General features: G+C 39.9%; 1 long non-coding RNA gene across 2 annotated transcripts in view; it reads right to left on the minus strand.

Moving 5' to 3' along the window:
- LOC115494348 (uncharacterized) overlaps nt 1-17403 on the minus strand; it is a 178847-nt gene that overhangs the window by 157335 nt on the left and 4109 nt on the right. The window lies entirely within an intron of this gene.

The raw sequence follows: 17403 nt of genomic DNA on the forward strand, positions 1-17403 counted from the left end.
CACCCCTGAGATACGTAAGACAGTATCTAATTTGGAGATGTGACATATCAAGGAATCTGGATTGCAGTTTAAGCGGAACAAGAAGTGGCATCTAGAATGATTAGACATCTGCTAAAAAGTCCCAGATTTCAGCCCTAACAGAGCCATGCCGGTTTTCCTCACATTTTGAAGGTCATGTTTCCGGGGATGAAGGGGAGAAAAGTGGAGGCATAGTTACTAGAAGAATCAATCCAACATTATTTTGGCAGCACTTAAGAGGCAGTCATATGCCATCAGGATTTGGTATGTCCCATGGAGAAAAGAAAAAGTTGTGGGGGCCTTTCTGGTGGCACAAAGCCATCAGGACAGCTGGGTCAGCTGGCTGGGGCCACTCTTCCAATTCTGATGGTGATTGCTTACAAGCAGGAAGCAATGGCTCAGCAGAGGTGATGTGAGGACTTCCCAAAAGGGCTGCAACCAATGGTCATAAGCTGGAAACCTCCTTTGCCCATGCTAGGCTCCTGGAAGGTCAGACTGGCTGCTGGTGAGGGAGTGGGACAGTTTTTGGGGATTGAGGAAGCTGGATTCACACTCATGCTTTTGTTCAACCCCCCACACAAGAAGCTTGTCTGCCCTAAGCAATGGCTCCAATCCCCTCCCTGTCTCTTTTCTAGTCTGTGTTTCTGTTTTCCTCCCTGTATTCCTGTCAAAGGGCAGGAGCAGCTAAGACTAAGCACAGGTGTGTTCCCTGCTGATTTGCACTGCCATATCTTGCTGCAAACAAATTTATAGTTAGCTAGAGTTTTGGCATGCATGAACCAGAATAAAATGAAATATTATTCCTGGCAGAATACCTATCTCCTTCTAAGAATATAGAGCAGATACAGACATTCTTCCAGAGATTAATTCCAGTCTCCTCCTAGTACCAGCTGTTACACCTTTCACAGACCTGGTCAAGTTTCATCAGGTTCTAATCCTGATACTACTGAGCATTTCAATCCCTTTACTGCTCTCAGAAAATGTTTCCAGAACCCCATTGTTGGGAGCAGAAACCTCCTCCCAGTATTGAGAGAACATACAAACATTTGCTAGAAGTGTACTTTGCATATTTAGCTCTATCTTAGGACTGGGAAAAAACTATGTTCCCAAGGCTCCTTCCAGCCTTAAAATTCTGTGATGTACATTTATTTCCCATCTCTCACTCTTTTTATTTTTCTTGGTTTTTTTTTTTTTTAATTAATTTTTCACTCTTTATAAATCCTAATCAGTCAATTTACCTTTGGCTTTCAATGGCCAGCAACTATTGCTAGCTTTATGTTGGCACAATGTTATAAATATAGACCTTTGTGAGGTGTTTAGACCAAAGGTTAAGAAAAAGCACTTCATCATCCCAACAATATTAACATATTTTCCACAGTTAACATGTAGTTAAGCTAAAATAAGGTTATCAAATATTTTTTTCCATAGACTACAGTGCAATACTGTATGTAATAATACATCATTTCAGCGAGGCTGAAGTTTTGATTCCCTTTGATGTATCACAGGTATCAGCTTGCCTACAGTTACTTGGGTAGTAATTACGTTCCTCTCAGAACACCTCAATAAAAGAACTCATTGTATGCTGGAAATTCTCACTTTGAAAGCGATCTTATCTAGATAGTATTGGCAAGTCTGGGTGTTTTTTATTGTTTGCTGTTATTACTCTGGAAGGCAGCTTTTGCCTTTTTATCTGATTTGCTGTTGTTTACAAATTGCTTAGTGAGTGTAACCTCTGGGAAAAGAATATTAACGATGAATTGGCAGCCAAGATAGAATATTAGCAAGCGTGGCTTCACAGTTTAGTAGTTTGAGCATTCAGATTAAAGTGAGGAGACTCAGGTTGCCACCCTGGTTTACAGACCATTTGTGTGCTCTTGACATAAGTGATTATTTAGACAGGAGTCCCATGCTACTTATCTCCCAGGTGAATAGCCAAAACATGTAGCTAAAGACCAGACTTTTTTTACACCTTTTTTCACAGCTACTCTGAACTCATACGAGCAATGCAACAACTGTAACAATAACAACAACAAAGGTACAATCTTTGGAGAAGGAAAATACTGATCCTTTTTTCAGAGGGAAATGGAAAGTGATGTCAAGAATCAGAATTTTACATATGTGTTGTAACCAGGGGGCTCTTGCTTAGCAAGTTGGGGACCTACTTGGAAAAAAAAGCAATAGCCCCTGCAGTGTCACCTGAAACCTGGCAACATGCTCTGAAATTGCTCACAAGATCAAGCTGCTCAATCTAGACAGGTAGAGGAGCACCTTCAGTGAGATCTCATATGGATTCCTTTATTTTACAGTTAAATTGGAATGACACACGGTCAGAGAGAGTGCCCCAGATGAGAGGAAAGCTGCTAGCAGCTCACAGATGGCAATTAGATACAAATTGTTTGATTTAATAGTCTCAGGCAGATGTCAGTGGAGATAGCTGAAATGATCTTATAGTTAGTACCCAAGTTCAACATTTTGTTGAATCAGATGACCACATTTCCTTTCTCAGACCTTGCCATAACCTAGCATTTCTGTAACACATACCTCCATACTGTATTATCTCTCAGACATGCACAACAGCTAGCTATAGTGGAGTGCAAGTCTCTTTTTCCCATTTTCATTATGTCACAACCATCAAAAAAACTGTGCAGATATTCTACAGAAATCAAGCATGAGAAGAACTTCTTTTGCTCTTCAATTTATGGTATATTAAACAAACTTTAAATGTTGAATTTACAACATTCTGCTTGTCACAAACTTCAGGTTTCTTTGCACCTTCCTAGTATTTAGCCTTTCATTCTCCTTTTAGAATTATTTTGCCAAAACATGACAAAAATTATATCCACAGAAAGCCTAACTAGCCCTCAAATAATCTATTAGTGGCTAATACCCACATGCAGTTAGCCTGCAGAGCTTTTTGATCTCCAAGGGAATTACTTGCACACCAGAAAAACATTGATTCATTTCTTATACGTGTTTAAACACTGTCAGACATATGACATATATTGTTAGCTCATGGTTTAAAATTTCATAAGGGATGGGGGCATGCTATGAGCACTTTTCTGTCATGTACCAGTGGGGAGATTGCAGGTGTCACCATGTTCAGTTTAATTTAAATTCAGATTCTGTCCCATGTGGCAATTCCTCCCCCAGGTATCAGAACCAGGTCCATTCTGTTCTCAAAAAAAACTTGGCCTGAAATATGGAAGGCCTGAACTGTCAGCTGCAAAAGTCTGCCTATTGAGTCTTCTTTTTCTTTTTCCTTCTCATGGTGTGACTCTTGGGGTAGTCCTGTGCAAGGCCAGAAGTTGGACTTTGGTGACCCTTGTGGGTCCCTTCCACCTTCAGACAGTCTATCACTATGTGAAAATTTTTCCTAAGATCAGAAAAAAGTTTGGAAGTTTTTGGGAAACTCAGCATGTATATGAATTCAGGGCCAAAGGAGCACTACCTGCGCAAAGGGCTATTAATTTATTATCTTCTTCACTAATATAAAATCATCTCAACGTACAATAGGCAATTAGATAGCATTTTAGTAAAATAAGATAAATATAAATAGACTGCAGCCTTTGTAGTCAAGCCAATTCCACTATCTTTCTTTCCAGAGGAATCCCCTAGCTCACCTCATTTTCTCATGTCAGCTTTCCAGTCATCTGATTTTCAATTTAACTAGAGCTATGCTGACACAAACCACTTGAAACAGTTACTCATAAATGCTGCAGTGCTACTTACATCTTATTCTGTCCCCAGTGGTTATCATGTATTATTTCCTACATTATCTGACAGTGACTGCCACGGGCTTGCTAGCAGAGTTGGTTTAAATGCATAAAGAATAAAGCTACATAAAGAACTGCGTATCTTGGGTGTTTATAGATCTAGTCCTGATTTAATCAACCTAAAGCATGTAATTTAAATAGGAGGTGAATGCATGAATACTTCTGTGTCTGAATTGCAAATCAGGAATTCATAAACTAAGGTCACAGCTTGCTTAACATTCACAAAACATGCCCACAGATTTGATTTTTTTTTCCTCCAATCCAGGGAGCAATTCAAATAACACTAAAAATTAATCCATCACTGGGTTTTCACTCATGCAGTAAACAGTACTTTTCCTGAGGAGAATCCAAACTAGGTAAGACCAGCAGTTTGAATACAGTTTTCCTTAAGGTGTGGGATAGGGAAAAGGGGAAAAAAGAAGAAGGAGAAGAAGGAGAAGAAGAAGAAGGAGAAGAAGGGAAAGGGAAAGGGAAAGGGAAAAGGGAAAGGGAAAGGGAAAAGGAAAAGGAAAAGGAAAAGGAAAAGGAAAAGGAAAAGGAAAAGGAAAAGGAAAAGGAAAAGGAAAAGGAAAAGGAAAAGGAAAGGGAAAAGGAAAAGGAAAAGGAAAAGGAAAAGGAAAAGGAAAAGGAAAAGGAAAATCTTAAAAAAAAAAAGAAAACAGAAAAAGGAGAATTTGCTTTTCTGCTTTTGCACACAGTTTTCTTCGACAAAAATGTTTTTACAACCCCAAGTCTCTCTGGCTTTTCATGCCTTTTCCCAGGAGTTCTCCTAATGCAACAGCAGATGACATGCTGAGCATATCACTCAGCTTTAACATGGTAAAAGACGATGTTGAGCAAAGAGTAGCTGCATCTTTAGCAAACCAACATAACTACTTCCCTTACTGCAGAAATTATGAATAGGAAAAATGTATTTCCTTTGAAGAAACTATTCACACAGATAGTTCTGGATGTATGTAGGCTGAGGCAAACTAGATAATGGTGGTGCTTGTTTTCATGCTAGCAGTCAGGAAACTCAGATTAATCAGAAAATAAATTCAAGATAAGCAAGTCACCGTTAAGAGTGCATATGCAGTGGATGGCAAACAGTGGCTAAAAAGAGCAGACAATCATACAAGAAGGAATATGAATTATTGTAAAAAATATTTGCATACCTTATATTATAGTGCCATATCTTTGGAAATAATTGAACTCTATCCTTAACTGCATTGCCCTGTGCGTTGCCTAGTGGTAGCCATGATGCATGGGTAGAGGAAGAGACACTGACATTTGAAAATATTACATTAAGTGTCGGAATCTGTGGGTATTGGTGATTCCGAGATTGTAGAAAGTCTCTGTCTTTCTGCCCCGCCGCCAAAGAAGAAGCCATAGTTCGTCCGTGCTGGTTTCAAGGTTGTTTATTTTTGCTTATCTATAACAAGTTCTGCTGCCCTGCCGCAGGTCTGTCCTGCAGGGCAGTGTGCGGGGCTCTGCCCCTCAGTGGGATGGTACAAACATTATATACAAGAAATTACGTGTACTATATTTACAATAATGTGCCAATATCTATCATCTACGTTGAATAGTGTGTCCCTAGCCTAAACCAATAGAAAAATGCCAACATCACCAAGAACATGGAGGTAAGGAAGAAGAAGGAGGAAGAACAGGTTCAGGCCCACTTTCCTCCATCTTAGAACTCCTGACCCCCCTGTACAAAGTAAAACCCCCCTGTACAGGTGTTAAAACCCCCCTGTACAATACTAAAAAATTTTACCCTCTAATTTGTGACTACTTTTACCATATCATCTAACCCTCTGTGACTGCTTGTTCCACCTTTAAAGTTGGTAATTCATTCCATGGTTCAAACTCAAAATCACAGCTGTTTTCAGCTGCTTGCCAGGGTCTAAAATGCTTCTGACCAAGGCCTGGAACCTCTAAAAATGTCTGAGGGACATTTTGAGTTCCGACAATTAAGTACAGATGGGTGTTAATGTCTTTCAGATAAGACAGGGCTAAATGCAAAATGCCTTCAATTCAATTTTGTTGTTATTTACAGCTGACAGTGAATTTCTGATGAATATGTAAGGATAAAGATAGGTGTAGGTGGTTCTCAGACAGTAGAAAATAGCATTAACATACCATACTTGTCTATGAAAAAAGCCAAGGTTAAAAAATTATGCCAAGGAAGGCTCACTGACAGTTCTTCATGCATTATTATAGCTCCTGATTATGGTATTCATAACAAAAACTCTTCCATATAGGGGAAGGGAAGGGAAGGGAAGGGAAGGGAAGGGAAGGGAAGGGAAGGGAAGGGAAGGGAAGGGAAGGGAAGGGAAGGGAAGGGAAGGGAAGGGAAGGGAAGGGAAGGGAAGGGAAGGGAAGGGAAGGGAAGGGAAGGGAAGGGAAGGGAAGGGAAGGGAAGGGAAGGGAAGGGAAGGGAAGGGAAGGGAAGGGAAGGGAAGGGAAGGGAAGGGAAGGGAAGGGAAGGGAAGGGAAGGGAAGGGAAGGGAAGGGAAGGGAAGGGAAGGGAAGGGAAGGGAAGGGAAGGGAAGGGAAGGGAAGGGAAGGGAAGGGAAGGGAAGGGAAGGGAAGGGAAGGGAAGGGAAGGGAAGGGAAGGGAAGGGAAGGGAAGGGAAGGGAAGGGAAGGGAAGGGAAGGGAAGGGAAGGGAAGGGAAGGGAAGGGAAGGGAAGGGAAGGGAAGGGAAGGGAAGGGAAGAGGGAAGGGAAGGGAAGGGAAGGGAAGGGAAGGGAAGGGAAGGGAAGGGAAGGGAAGGGAAGGGAAGGGAAGGGAAGGGAAGGGAAGGGAAGGGAAGGGAAGGGAAGGGAAGGGAAGGGAAGGGAAGGGAAGGGAAGGGAAGGGAAGGGAAGGGAAGGGAAGGGAAGGGAAGGGAAGGGAAGGGAAGGGAAGGGAAGGGAAGGGAAGGGAAGGGAAGGGAAGGGAAGGGAAGGGAAGGGAAGGGAAGGGAAGGGAAGGGAAGGGAAGGGAAGGGAAGGGCCATGTCTTAGCAAATGTAAGGATATCCTCCCTGTCTTGGGAAGATCCTAAGTGAAAACTTATGGAATCCAGAAGAAAATCTGAGGAAAGAAGCACTACTACATGCTGGTCCTGCTACTCTTGTGTTACAGACAGCACCTGCTACTGATGACTAACAAAGTCAGGATTTAGGCTGACATCTTTATATTCTTACTCAGTATGTGGTTCTGTGAATCATAAATAGTATTCTGACTTTTCCAAGTAAACACAGCCCTGCAGTCGTCTGAATTCTGCAGAAACATGTCACTAGATGGAATCTTAACTTCAGCATCTGCTTAACACTGAGTTCAGTGAAACTGCTGCTGTGATCCACTTTAAATAAATCCTAAGGACAGGATTCTTGTACTGTCTAAGGACACCACGTGGCAGCAATGACACAAGACTCTGAAGACTCAACAGGAGACCAGATGAACTCCTTAAAGGATATCTTTAATGGCAGTGGATGTCCATGTTCAAGGAACTGAACTCCACCCTGTCTGAATTGGCCACTTAGAAAGCCCATGTCAAGACTGATCACTTTAATTCAAATTCAGTGGCCCACATTTTTCAAAGCTTTTTTTTTTTTTTTGCCATTTTTTTCTTGTTCTGTATTTTTTTTTCTTTTATCTTTTTTTTTTTTTTTTTTTTTTTTTTTTTAGCCATTAATGCACAATTAAATATTCTGCTGCTTTGGGACACAGGGAAGGTACTAATGTCTAAAAGCCAGAGAATAAGTTATGCCCTGGGACCTGCACTGGAGAAGGTCAGAACTTGAATATTCTATTTCATTTTGTTGATTAACGTCATTCCAATCCTTTGAATATAATGGGAGAAACAACAGCAAGTCCCAATACAACAGTGCTGAGTTAGAAGATCATTCCATGCGGGGAAGAGCACAGAGAATGTCATGGTAGGGAAGGATAGAAAGAGACAAAAGGTCTTGATATCTGAACTGGAGATTCTGGGATTACTAAAACATTTCACAGAGCACCATGACTGCTGAAAACTAATTTTGATTCAACTTTTCATTTTAAAATTTGCATTAGAGCAGGTAAGTAATAAAAATAAATCATAGATGATAAAAAATAGCATTTTGAAAGCAGAACTTTGCTCCATGTGAAATTATTTTTTATGGATAGTCTTTCTTGGCAAATTTTAAAATGTCGGGTTATGTATATAGCTGAAATTAAAGTAATTTTTTAAAACTGTAAGCTTCTCTGAAAGAATTAATTTCTACTCTGAGTGTCTCAAACAGAGATTCTGTGTGGGCTTGAGAAATTTAGGCTGGAACAAGGAACTATTGAAGGAGACAGGAAAAGATATATGTAAATTATTGAAGTTTTCACTATTAAACAATTTTTAAGTGAATTGCTCCCTAGCTGCTCAACTTCTAAACTACATCCAAACTTTGCTTCAACATAAGGACAAGGTATTCAAAATTAAAGTAGTGCTATGGCCAGACTGAGAAGACAGAGAATGCAGCCTGTACTCTCCATTTGTGGAGTTGTTTGAGACATAAATTAATTATATCAGGTTGGGTCAATTATTTTTTTGGTGCCCCCAAAGTTTCAATCTGGAATATAGACTTCTGACTGCATTTACAGTGTCCTTCTAGAGAGACATTTCTGAGGAAGGGAAGGGAGTTGGTCTTTTCTCCTATCTGGAGGACCATACAGAGGAAGATACATGCTGTATGCATGATATGTCTCTCCACAGGTAGGCTGTTTTCTCTTTTCCCCTCCTTTCTTTCCCCTTTCTTCTACTCTTAATGCTAGAAATAAGTCTCAAAGTTTGTGGTCTTTGTAGGAGGTGGGAGTTAAGGCTGAGATAGAAATAGAGATCCATCTTTTTATTAAAGATTACATAATGAGAACATTGATAATACCCTACCTGTACATCCTTAAATACCATTATGGGATTACAAATGAGCCTCTTTTGAAAAAAGGGGAAAGGCTTTCAGCCTTCTGGGCATAAATCTGTTTCCCAAGATAACTGGAAACATCTGGTAATCATCTCTCATAACCTCTGACACGCAAATATCTATTAGATGGAAAGAGCAAACACTTTAAATAGAAGATATTGGGTATTTTTTAAAAGCACATTGGGACAAGATTAGCCTTTCACTCTTTTAAAAATTAAAGTCTCTGCCGTTGCACTCCATGATCTACTCCACTCATATTTTTCTGTACTACCAAAGACAAGTTCAAATCAATAGTTACAAATAGAAATATATCTATGGTGAGAAGACACTAATACCTGACAACAGATATGGTGATTGATACACCTTGGTTTATGTGCTAGTGTTGCTTAAAGAACACCAGAAAAAAGTAGTGAGGAAAATTTACAAATAACATTTGTAAAAAGTGAGGAGTCAGCCCTGGCACCTCTGAAGTGCCCCTGCCAGAACAGGCACAGTGCTCTTGTGGACACTCAGTGCAGTGAGGGCAGGGTTGTGCTGACAGATCCACAAGCAAGGAGCTGTCTGACAAGGCACCAGACAGGGAATGTGCCCTGCCCCAGTTCAGGATTCCTTACCTTTGTGCATACACAGTAGTGTGGAAGAAACCTACCTCAGTTCACACCCAATAGAGAAAAAATATATTCCTTATTGTTACAATGCCATAAAAGGAAACAAATAGATACAGATAAACTGATGGATAAACTCCATGGCTTTAGTCAACAAAAATTTCTACTTATTCCAGAGTATAGGTCATTACATATTCTCATGGGCAAGTTGTTCCCTGGACATTTATGAAACTGAAGACTAGATTCATTTTACTTGGACACTTAATAGAGGCACCTGTGTTAGGAATTTTTGAGGTCCAGCATGGACACAGGAAACGGAAAGATTCTTCAAGAGAGAGAAATGCCCTTTGCACATGATTCAATGCACTTACCACTCTGCCACTACTTCTTCTCTGTTCTCTACCCGTCCTGTACATCCTACAGAACTGGACCTCCTTCTTCTGTTCCTGGCAGAAAGGGAGTTTCAATATGGATGGGCTGGAATAACAGCAGGTGCCATAAGAAACGTGATACTGGAAGTTGCTGCACTCTTATGATACTCATGAACAAAGGAAAGTTTTCCTACAAGGACCTGGAATGGAAGAAATAAACCCACCAGCTCGCTGATTTATTTATTAGAGACAGATTCTCATCTGCAATTGCATCTTCTGTATTACAGCTGAAGGACCCTATGCATTTTCCTACATTTTATTTTGTGCTTGTGCCCTAACCTCATTCCGCATTTGATGGTCCAATGCTCTGCTGGGCACTTGCATTTAGGGAGCCTCATCCAAAGGGCTTCCAGACTGACCAAGTGTGCTAATGGAAGGCATGAATCGTGGGATGCTTTGAAATCAGTTTCACAATACCTGAATATGAAAAACCTATATTCATTCAAAGAGGGCAGTCTGACTTCAGCCTTTCTCCTGCACAAATGATTTGTTCCAGGACTAATGAAATGTCAAGGTTTTGGCAACCCATACTCCCACAGTCTGCCATATCCAGGCACAAACTTACAAGCACAATCTGAACTCTGAATTCATGTTCTAATTACTCTGCTTATTCGATACTCGACCTTAGAAGTTGTGAGAGGACTGCAAAGGTAATCATTGTCTGGCAGGTGAAACACTCACAATAGTATTGTGGATAGTGGTTCCTGCCTCCTAGACTTCCTTTCCTTTGTGGTCATTTTCACAATGACTCCATAGGTCCTTACAAGATGTGGGACTGAGAATTGTTAAGATTTTTATATAAATGAAGTCTTGAACAACGATTTGTCACTCTCCCTTCAATTGTAAGCGATTTCAGTGAGCTGCAAAATCTCACACCCCCTAATGCTATATTTGACCAGTACTGCTGCACAAGTTCAAGTGGTCTTCCAACCAAGAAGAGAATACTTCTACCCAGGAGAAACTTGATGAAAGAAAGATACACTGCAAAAACCATGCATTTAATGGATAATAACCATTTTGTATGCTTCCACTGTACATGTCATCTGAGGATTGCAGAACACTTCTCAAATGTTAATTGAACTTTGTAATACCCTTCTGAGACACATAAAAGATGTAATGAAGGCTTCAGCTCCTCAGTAAACTGTACTAGCTTCCAAGAGAGAAACAAGGAATTATCTGACAGTATATAAACACTTCAGCAGGAAGTGAAAAATGTCAGCATATTGCTTTGAAATAAAGCAAAGGGAATTTAATAGCAGTTTATTCCAGAAGGCTAAAACTTCCTTTTGCTTCAGATTCACTGAAACATTAAATAAAATATAAGTCAGGAATTTACTATTCTCTCCTATTAGCACAGCTCACTATTTAGTAATACTAGTGCCCCAAACTCTTTTTGAAGTACTGCTGCAGTAAATTTTGCCAAAAAGCGACATTCATTGCTTCTCTTCTCCACTTCCTGCATCATTTGCTATCCCTGTATGGCAGCTATACCATCAACTATGGCCATTGTACAGCCTCCTACTATGGGTCACGATATGGATGCAGCATGAAGTGGTGTGGCCCCAGGCAGGCCAACTCTGACACCAAGGCTCTGGAGACATAAAATCATAGAGTCACAAATGGTTAGGATTGGAAGGCACCTTAAAAATCATCTAGTTCCAACCCCTTCACCATGGGCACGGATGCCTTTCACTAGGCCAGTTTACTCAAAGTTCCCTCCAGCCTGGCCTTAAACACTTGCAGGAATGAGGCATTCACAACTTCTCTGGACAACCTGTCCCAGTGCCTTTACCTTATGGTAAAGAATTTCTTCCTACTATCTAGCCTAAACCAACTCTGCTTCAGCTAAAGGCCATTGCCCCTTGTCCTATCACAACATGCTCTTGTGCAAAGTCCCTTTCCACCTCTCTTATAGGTCCCCTTTAGGTACTGGAAGGTTGTTATGAGGTCTCATCAGAGACTTTTTTTCTCTAGGTTGAACAACCTCAATTCTCTCAATCTTTCTTAATAGGAGAGATACATCAGCCCTCTGATCATCTTCATGCTTCTCCTCCAAACTTATTCCAACGGGTCAAGTTCTTTCTTGTGCTGGGTGCCCCAGAGCTGGATGCAGCACTCCAGGTGGGCACTGTCTCACAAGAGCAGAGTAGAGGAGGAGAATCACCCCCCTCTCCCTGCTGGCCAAGCTGCTTTAGAAGCAGTGCAGGACGTGGTTGGCTTTCTGGGCTGCAAATGCATGTTGAGTTTTTTGTTCACAAACCTCCCCAAGTCCTTGTGCCCAGGGCTAGTCTGGATCCTTTCTACACCCAGTCTGTGCTTTGCTTAAGATTGCCCCAACCCAGGTGCAGGACTTTACACTTTACCTTGTTGAACTTTACGAAGATTACACAGATCCACCTCTCAAACCTGTCAAGATCCCTCCAGATGCCATCCCTCACCTCCAGCATGATGACCGCATCACGTAGTTCCATGTCATTGGCAAACTTGCCATGAGTGCATTCCACCCCACTGTCCATGTTATTGACAAAGATGTTAAAAAGTGCTGGTTCCCATACCAGCTCCTGAGGAATGCCCCGGGTCACTGCTTTCCATTTGGGCATTGAGACATGGACTGCAACTCACTGGCTGTGACCATCCAGCCAATTTCTTACCCACCGAATAGCTGATCTATCAAATCCATTTCTCTTCAGTTTAGAGACAGGGATTTCATGGGACAGCATCAAATGCTTTGCACAAGTCCAGGTAGATGATGTCAGGCCTTTCTCATCTACCCCTGCTGTAACTCCACTGTAGAAGGCCACCAAATTTGTCAGGCATGATTTGCCTTTAGAGAAGCCATGTTGGCTGTCACAAATTACCTCCTTATTTTTCAAGTGACCTCCTTTGCCATGACTCTTTTCCCTGGCCGTCTATCACTCTACACATTTACTTACAGCAAAAGGAAGATCTTTCCCACCTCCTAGAACTTGCATTCTGAGTAACTCAAGAGAGCAGACAGAATCTGTTCCCCTGGGTTATTGTTATAACTAAGTCTTTCCTCAAGTTCCTGTTGCCCTGTGAAGCTCCACTGATTTCATCAGAATTATACCTTACTCCAGTAAGTAATAATATGAAAGACAAATTAGTCACATAGTTTTCTTTATGGTTAAATGATTTATGGTATAAAAAAAAAAAGTTCTGGCATCCAGAAAGGAGAAGTTTTGAATGTGATGCTAAGGGCGGCATATCCAAACCAGAAAAGAATAAGGCTACCATGGATACTACTACTCTATCAATTCAAGCACTTCAAACATATAAAACATTAAAAGATAATTATGCAACTACAATATCCATGTTTACAGTTATCCATCACACAACTTTCCACTGCATGCCCCATATGTGCTCCCACTTACCTCAGGTAAAAACATGCACATGCTCCTTCACCTGTTTATTCTTGCAGGCAAAGACAACAAAGTCACACATCAGAGATTACAAGAGAACTTAACCTAATAGACTACAGATTTTTCAAAGAAGGGAGAAATCAAAGAGAGAAAAGATAGTATAATCTAGTTTGAAATCATAGAAATTTCAATAAACAAAACGTTCCACAATCTAATGGGGTGGGGATGCAAGGACTATTTTTTCCCATCACTTCAAATGTCATTGTACCCCAACAGGACACCTTTCTATTACCAGTGGCTGTTAGCATTCAAAATCTTAGTGAAAAATTAAAGGTCATTTTTCTATATGTCATATCCTACTGCAAACTAGTTTTTGTAATCACTAATTGATGAGAAACTAGAAGTGCTTATTATACAGACAAGTGTGAAATCTTCAAGTTGATTTCTTTCTCCTATTGTGGTTATTTGGAAATGAATCATCTCCTATGCTCTCCTTTTAGTAACTGCAGACTACTTGCAACTAAAAAGAAAATAGAAAAGGAAAAAAGAGAAAACATACATAAATCAATCTCAAAATGTACATTTTATGTTACTTAAAAATACATAAATAAATACAGGACATACTTGTGACCTTTCATCTTGTCATAAGTAGTACTATTATCCCTCCTATGCAAATGTGAAAACTATGACTCAGACATCTAATTTGTGTAGCTTGCTGATTCTGTTATGCATTTGATAAAGAGGCTTAATAACTCACTGAGCAGAGTCTCTGCATGCTTGCACATATTCGCAATACAAATACTGCACTCAGAACACAATAACACATCACCATGTTCCAGTGAAATCCTATGTCATGTGACACCAAGATTATTACCTGTTGTCTCTTCTACTTGCTGCAAAGAAACAAGCTGGGCAGATATACTTCTCCAAGAAAAATTAACCAGGAAAACTCTTTGCCCTCCCTCAGTGTTTCCCCTCACCAGGTTGCTTGTTCAAAATAGATTAGTGTGTGAAAAAAGCATTATACCAAGAGAGTTCTGCTTTCTGAGTATCATGGTTTAACCCCAGCTGGCAACTAAATACCACAGAGCCACTCACTCAATCCCTACCCCTGCTGGAATGGAGAGATAACTGGAAAAAAGTATAAGTTTTTGGGTCAAGATAAGAACAGTTTAATAATTGAAACAAACTGAAAACTAGCAATAATAATAATAATAATAATAATAATAATAATAATAATAGTAAAGGAGAAAGAGAGAAAGGAACACAACACAGGAAAGTGAAGTGATGAACAATACAAGTGCTCATCACTCACTCATCAATGCTCAGCCCATCTCCAAGCAGTAATTATCCCCTCCCAACCAACTCCCCCCAGTTCATATACAGGAAATTATGTTCTATTGTATGGAATGTCCATTTAGACCATTTGGACTGTTCTCCCTCCCTGCTTCTTGTGCACCCACTCACTGTCAGAGCATGAGACACTGGGAAGTGTCTGATTTAGGGTAAGCACTACTTAGCAACAAACAAATAAAATGTCAGTGTATTATCAAAGTATCCTTGTACTAAATCCAAAACACAAGACTGCACCAGCTACTAAGAAGAAAATTAATTCTATCCCAGCAAAAACCAGGACACTTAGGAAAAAAAAAAAAAAGTGGCGAAGTACAAGTGTCTTTCTTTTGTGTTTTATACAGGTACAATACTTTTAAGATGCAAACTCAAACATTTGTCAAATGTATGACAAGGACAAATGCAAGTAAACAACCTGAGAAAGAGTAGTGCTATGCTTTCTGTCATAAATCTAAACTGAGATTACGCCAGCACTCTGCTTAAGTTACTCTATTTAGACAATGTCATTATCTTGCAACAGTCATCTACAGACCATTGTGTGGGTTGGGTTCAAACCCCAACGTTTCTTTAAAACAGGCATTTGCAAGTGTTAAAGTGAATTTGAGCAAGAAAATCAGAATTTATCCTTTGGACAAAGAAGTTCCCTTACCCAGTACCTGAAGAAGATGTCTCCCTCAATTTGAAATCACAGACACAACTCGTTCCACTGCTAGGTGTCCATGTCACTTCATCAATTACTGCTGCTGCTGCTCCTATGCCTTCTCTCTCATATATCCTAATATGCACCCCAAGAACAAGACACCCCGCAAAGAAGGCAGAACGCCTGAGCTCTCATCTCTCATAAGATCAGAAGGACCTAAGAACAATTTTTAACAGAGTGCTTAAACAGCAGATGATAGTTCATGGGAGGCTGGGAGAAAAAAGGATGTGAAAGATTTCTCTTTTTGGAAGCTGCTCCATTTAATTGTGATTAATTAACCATTTACTTAGCCAGAGCAAAGGTACAACAAAAATTCCCAGTTCAGCTATTAAGAAGTTTTCCTTCCTGAGGTTAACTTTTACACCAATGCCTATTCCAGTGAGCACTGTAAATACAAAATATTTAGCATCTAGTGACACATAGCAGCCAAATAAAAGTATGGAACTTTACATTTTGGAAAGAAGTGATTCTGTGACCAAATATCTAAACCTTTTGGTCAAACTGGCCTTTTGTGGCTAATCTGATGACTTGAACTTGAAGAACTCGTGTTACATCTCAAGGTGATTGTTCCTACTATTCAATAACACAAAATAAGGTTCAGCCTCCCTCTCTATTTGCAGGGATTTTTTAGGACTGCACCTGGTGCTATGAGAAGCCAGATTGACATCAGACTCTCTATGGTACACAAGTTTTCCAGTGTGCCTTTTCCTTTCCTGTTGTTTGTCTTTGCTTAGCCTCTAGCCCTACTTATGTCTTACATCGGTTATGTGCAAGGTTTAAAGCGTAGTGCTGTCTTACAAAAACAGGCAGCCTTCCATTCTGAAAAAAGACAAGCAAGAATGCTTCAAGAGCATTTTCAGTATCAATTGTCAGAGCAGACAAATCAAGCAAGAAACAACAATTATGAGCTGGAAGACAGAGGACCTTATTTTACACTAATTGATACTTGCTAGGAAGACAAAAGAGAGATTAATTCACTTCGCAGTATCAGTTACTGTGGAAAGGTTTGAAAATACAAAGCCCATGGCACGCCTGTAGGTAATTGCTCTCAGTTGGGTGTGTTCCCGGTGCCTTTGCAAGCATTGTTTGTGAGGACACTGCCTTCATGATTTTTATGAGCCTCTAAAATTATCTCCCTACAAATTACTGCAGATATGGTGGTAGAGTGAGCTTCTTCTGCATGTGGAAGAACGGAGAGATAAAGGCTGGGAGGAGATGTGCTAAATTTTTATTTTGGCTCATTTCAGGGGTGCCTCAGCTCTGGCTTGTGCTTTCGTGAGGGGGGAAAACTGGATATTTGAAGAGCACATCATTTTTAACATTTGTATGCAAGAATAATTAGAAGTAAAACTATCCATTTGTTCAAAACTCCCCATTATTTCACATTAAGAGTAGTCATATGGGAACATGAATGATGGCAGTTATATCAGCAGGGTTACACTGGAAAGATTTCCCTATGATAGATCAAATGTATGTTTTATCACTTCTTGTTAGCGCTGCAAAGGAAATAATAACAAGGAAATATATAAAAGGGAACAGGACATGAGTTTGAAGGACAGAATAAATAATACAGTTCTAAAAACAGATCCATATAGGATGCCTACAAAAAAGTTTTGGAAATGTAAGCAGGTAGAGGCAATGAAATGTTAAATTCCATAAACATTTCAGGCAAGAAAATCCCACAGCTGGGTTTATGGAAAGAATCATAAGCTCACACTTCACACAGGAGGAAATTGAGACTATTTCCTCATTTGAAAAGAAGTAGAGCTTGTCAGATTTTAAATTCTGTAACTTTTCATCATTTCTAAAATTAACCAAAACACAGATTGGAAAATTCTCAAAATCATAATCCGTCATTTTCCCTCTCCTTTTGGTTTTGAAAATAATTTATTTCTCAAAATAAAATCACATGGATAAATCAAAAAGCCAGATATCACACTGCCCATTATGTAGAGATTTTGCTAGTGTCCTCCCCTTCCAAGAATCAAAGTCAGCTCTTTATTCTGCCACACTGTATTATTTAATTTCATTAATCACGTAATGGGTGGCAATTACTTAGTGTCACATAATGCTTTACTTTTAGTGCTACCAAAGTGGCATTACACTGTAGTTTAGAAGTTATATTTGTCACAGGGCAATTTATGATGGCTCAGAGTTTTCCATTTATTTCTGAATGCCTTGTGGAACCTGAGGCCCATAACAAATATTTTATTAGTGCATTCTGAGGAT

This window comes from Taeniopygia guttata, chromosome 3 (assembly GCF_048771995.1).
Source record: "Taeniopygia guttata chromosome 3, bTaeGut7.mat, whole genome shotgun sequence".
NCBI lineage: Eukaryota > Metazoa > Chordata > Aves > Passeriformes > Estrildidae > Taeniopygia > Taeniopygia guttata.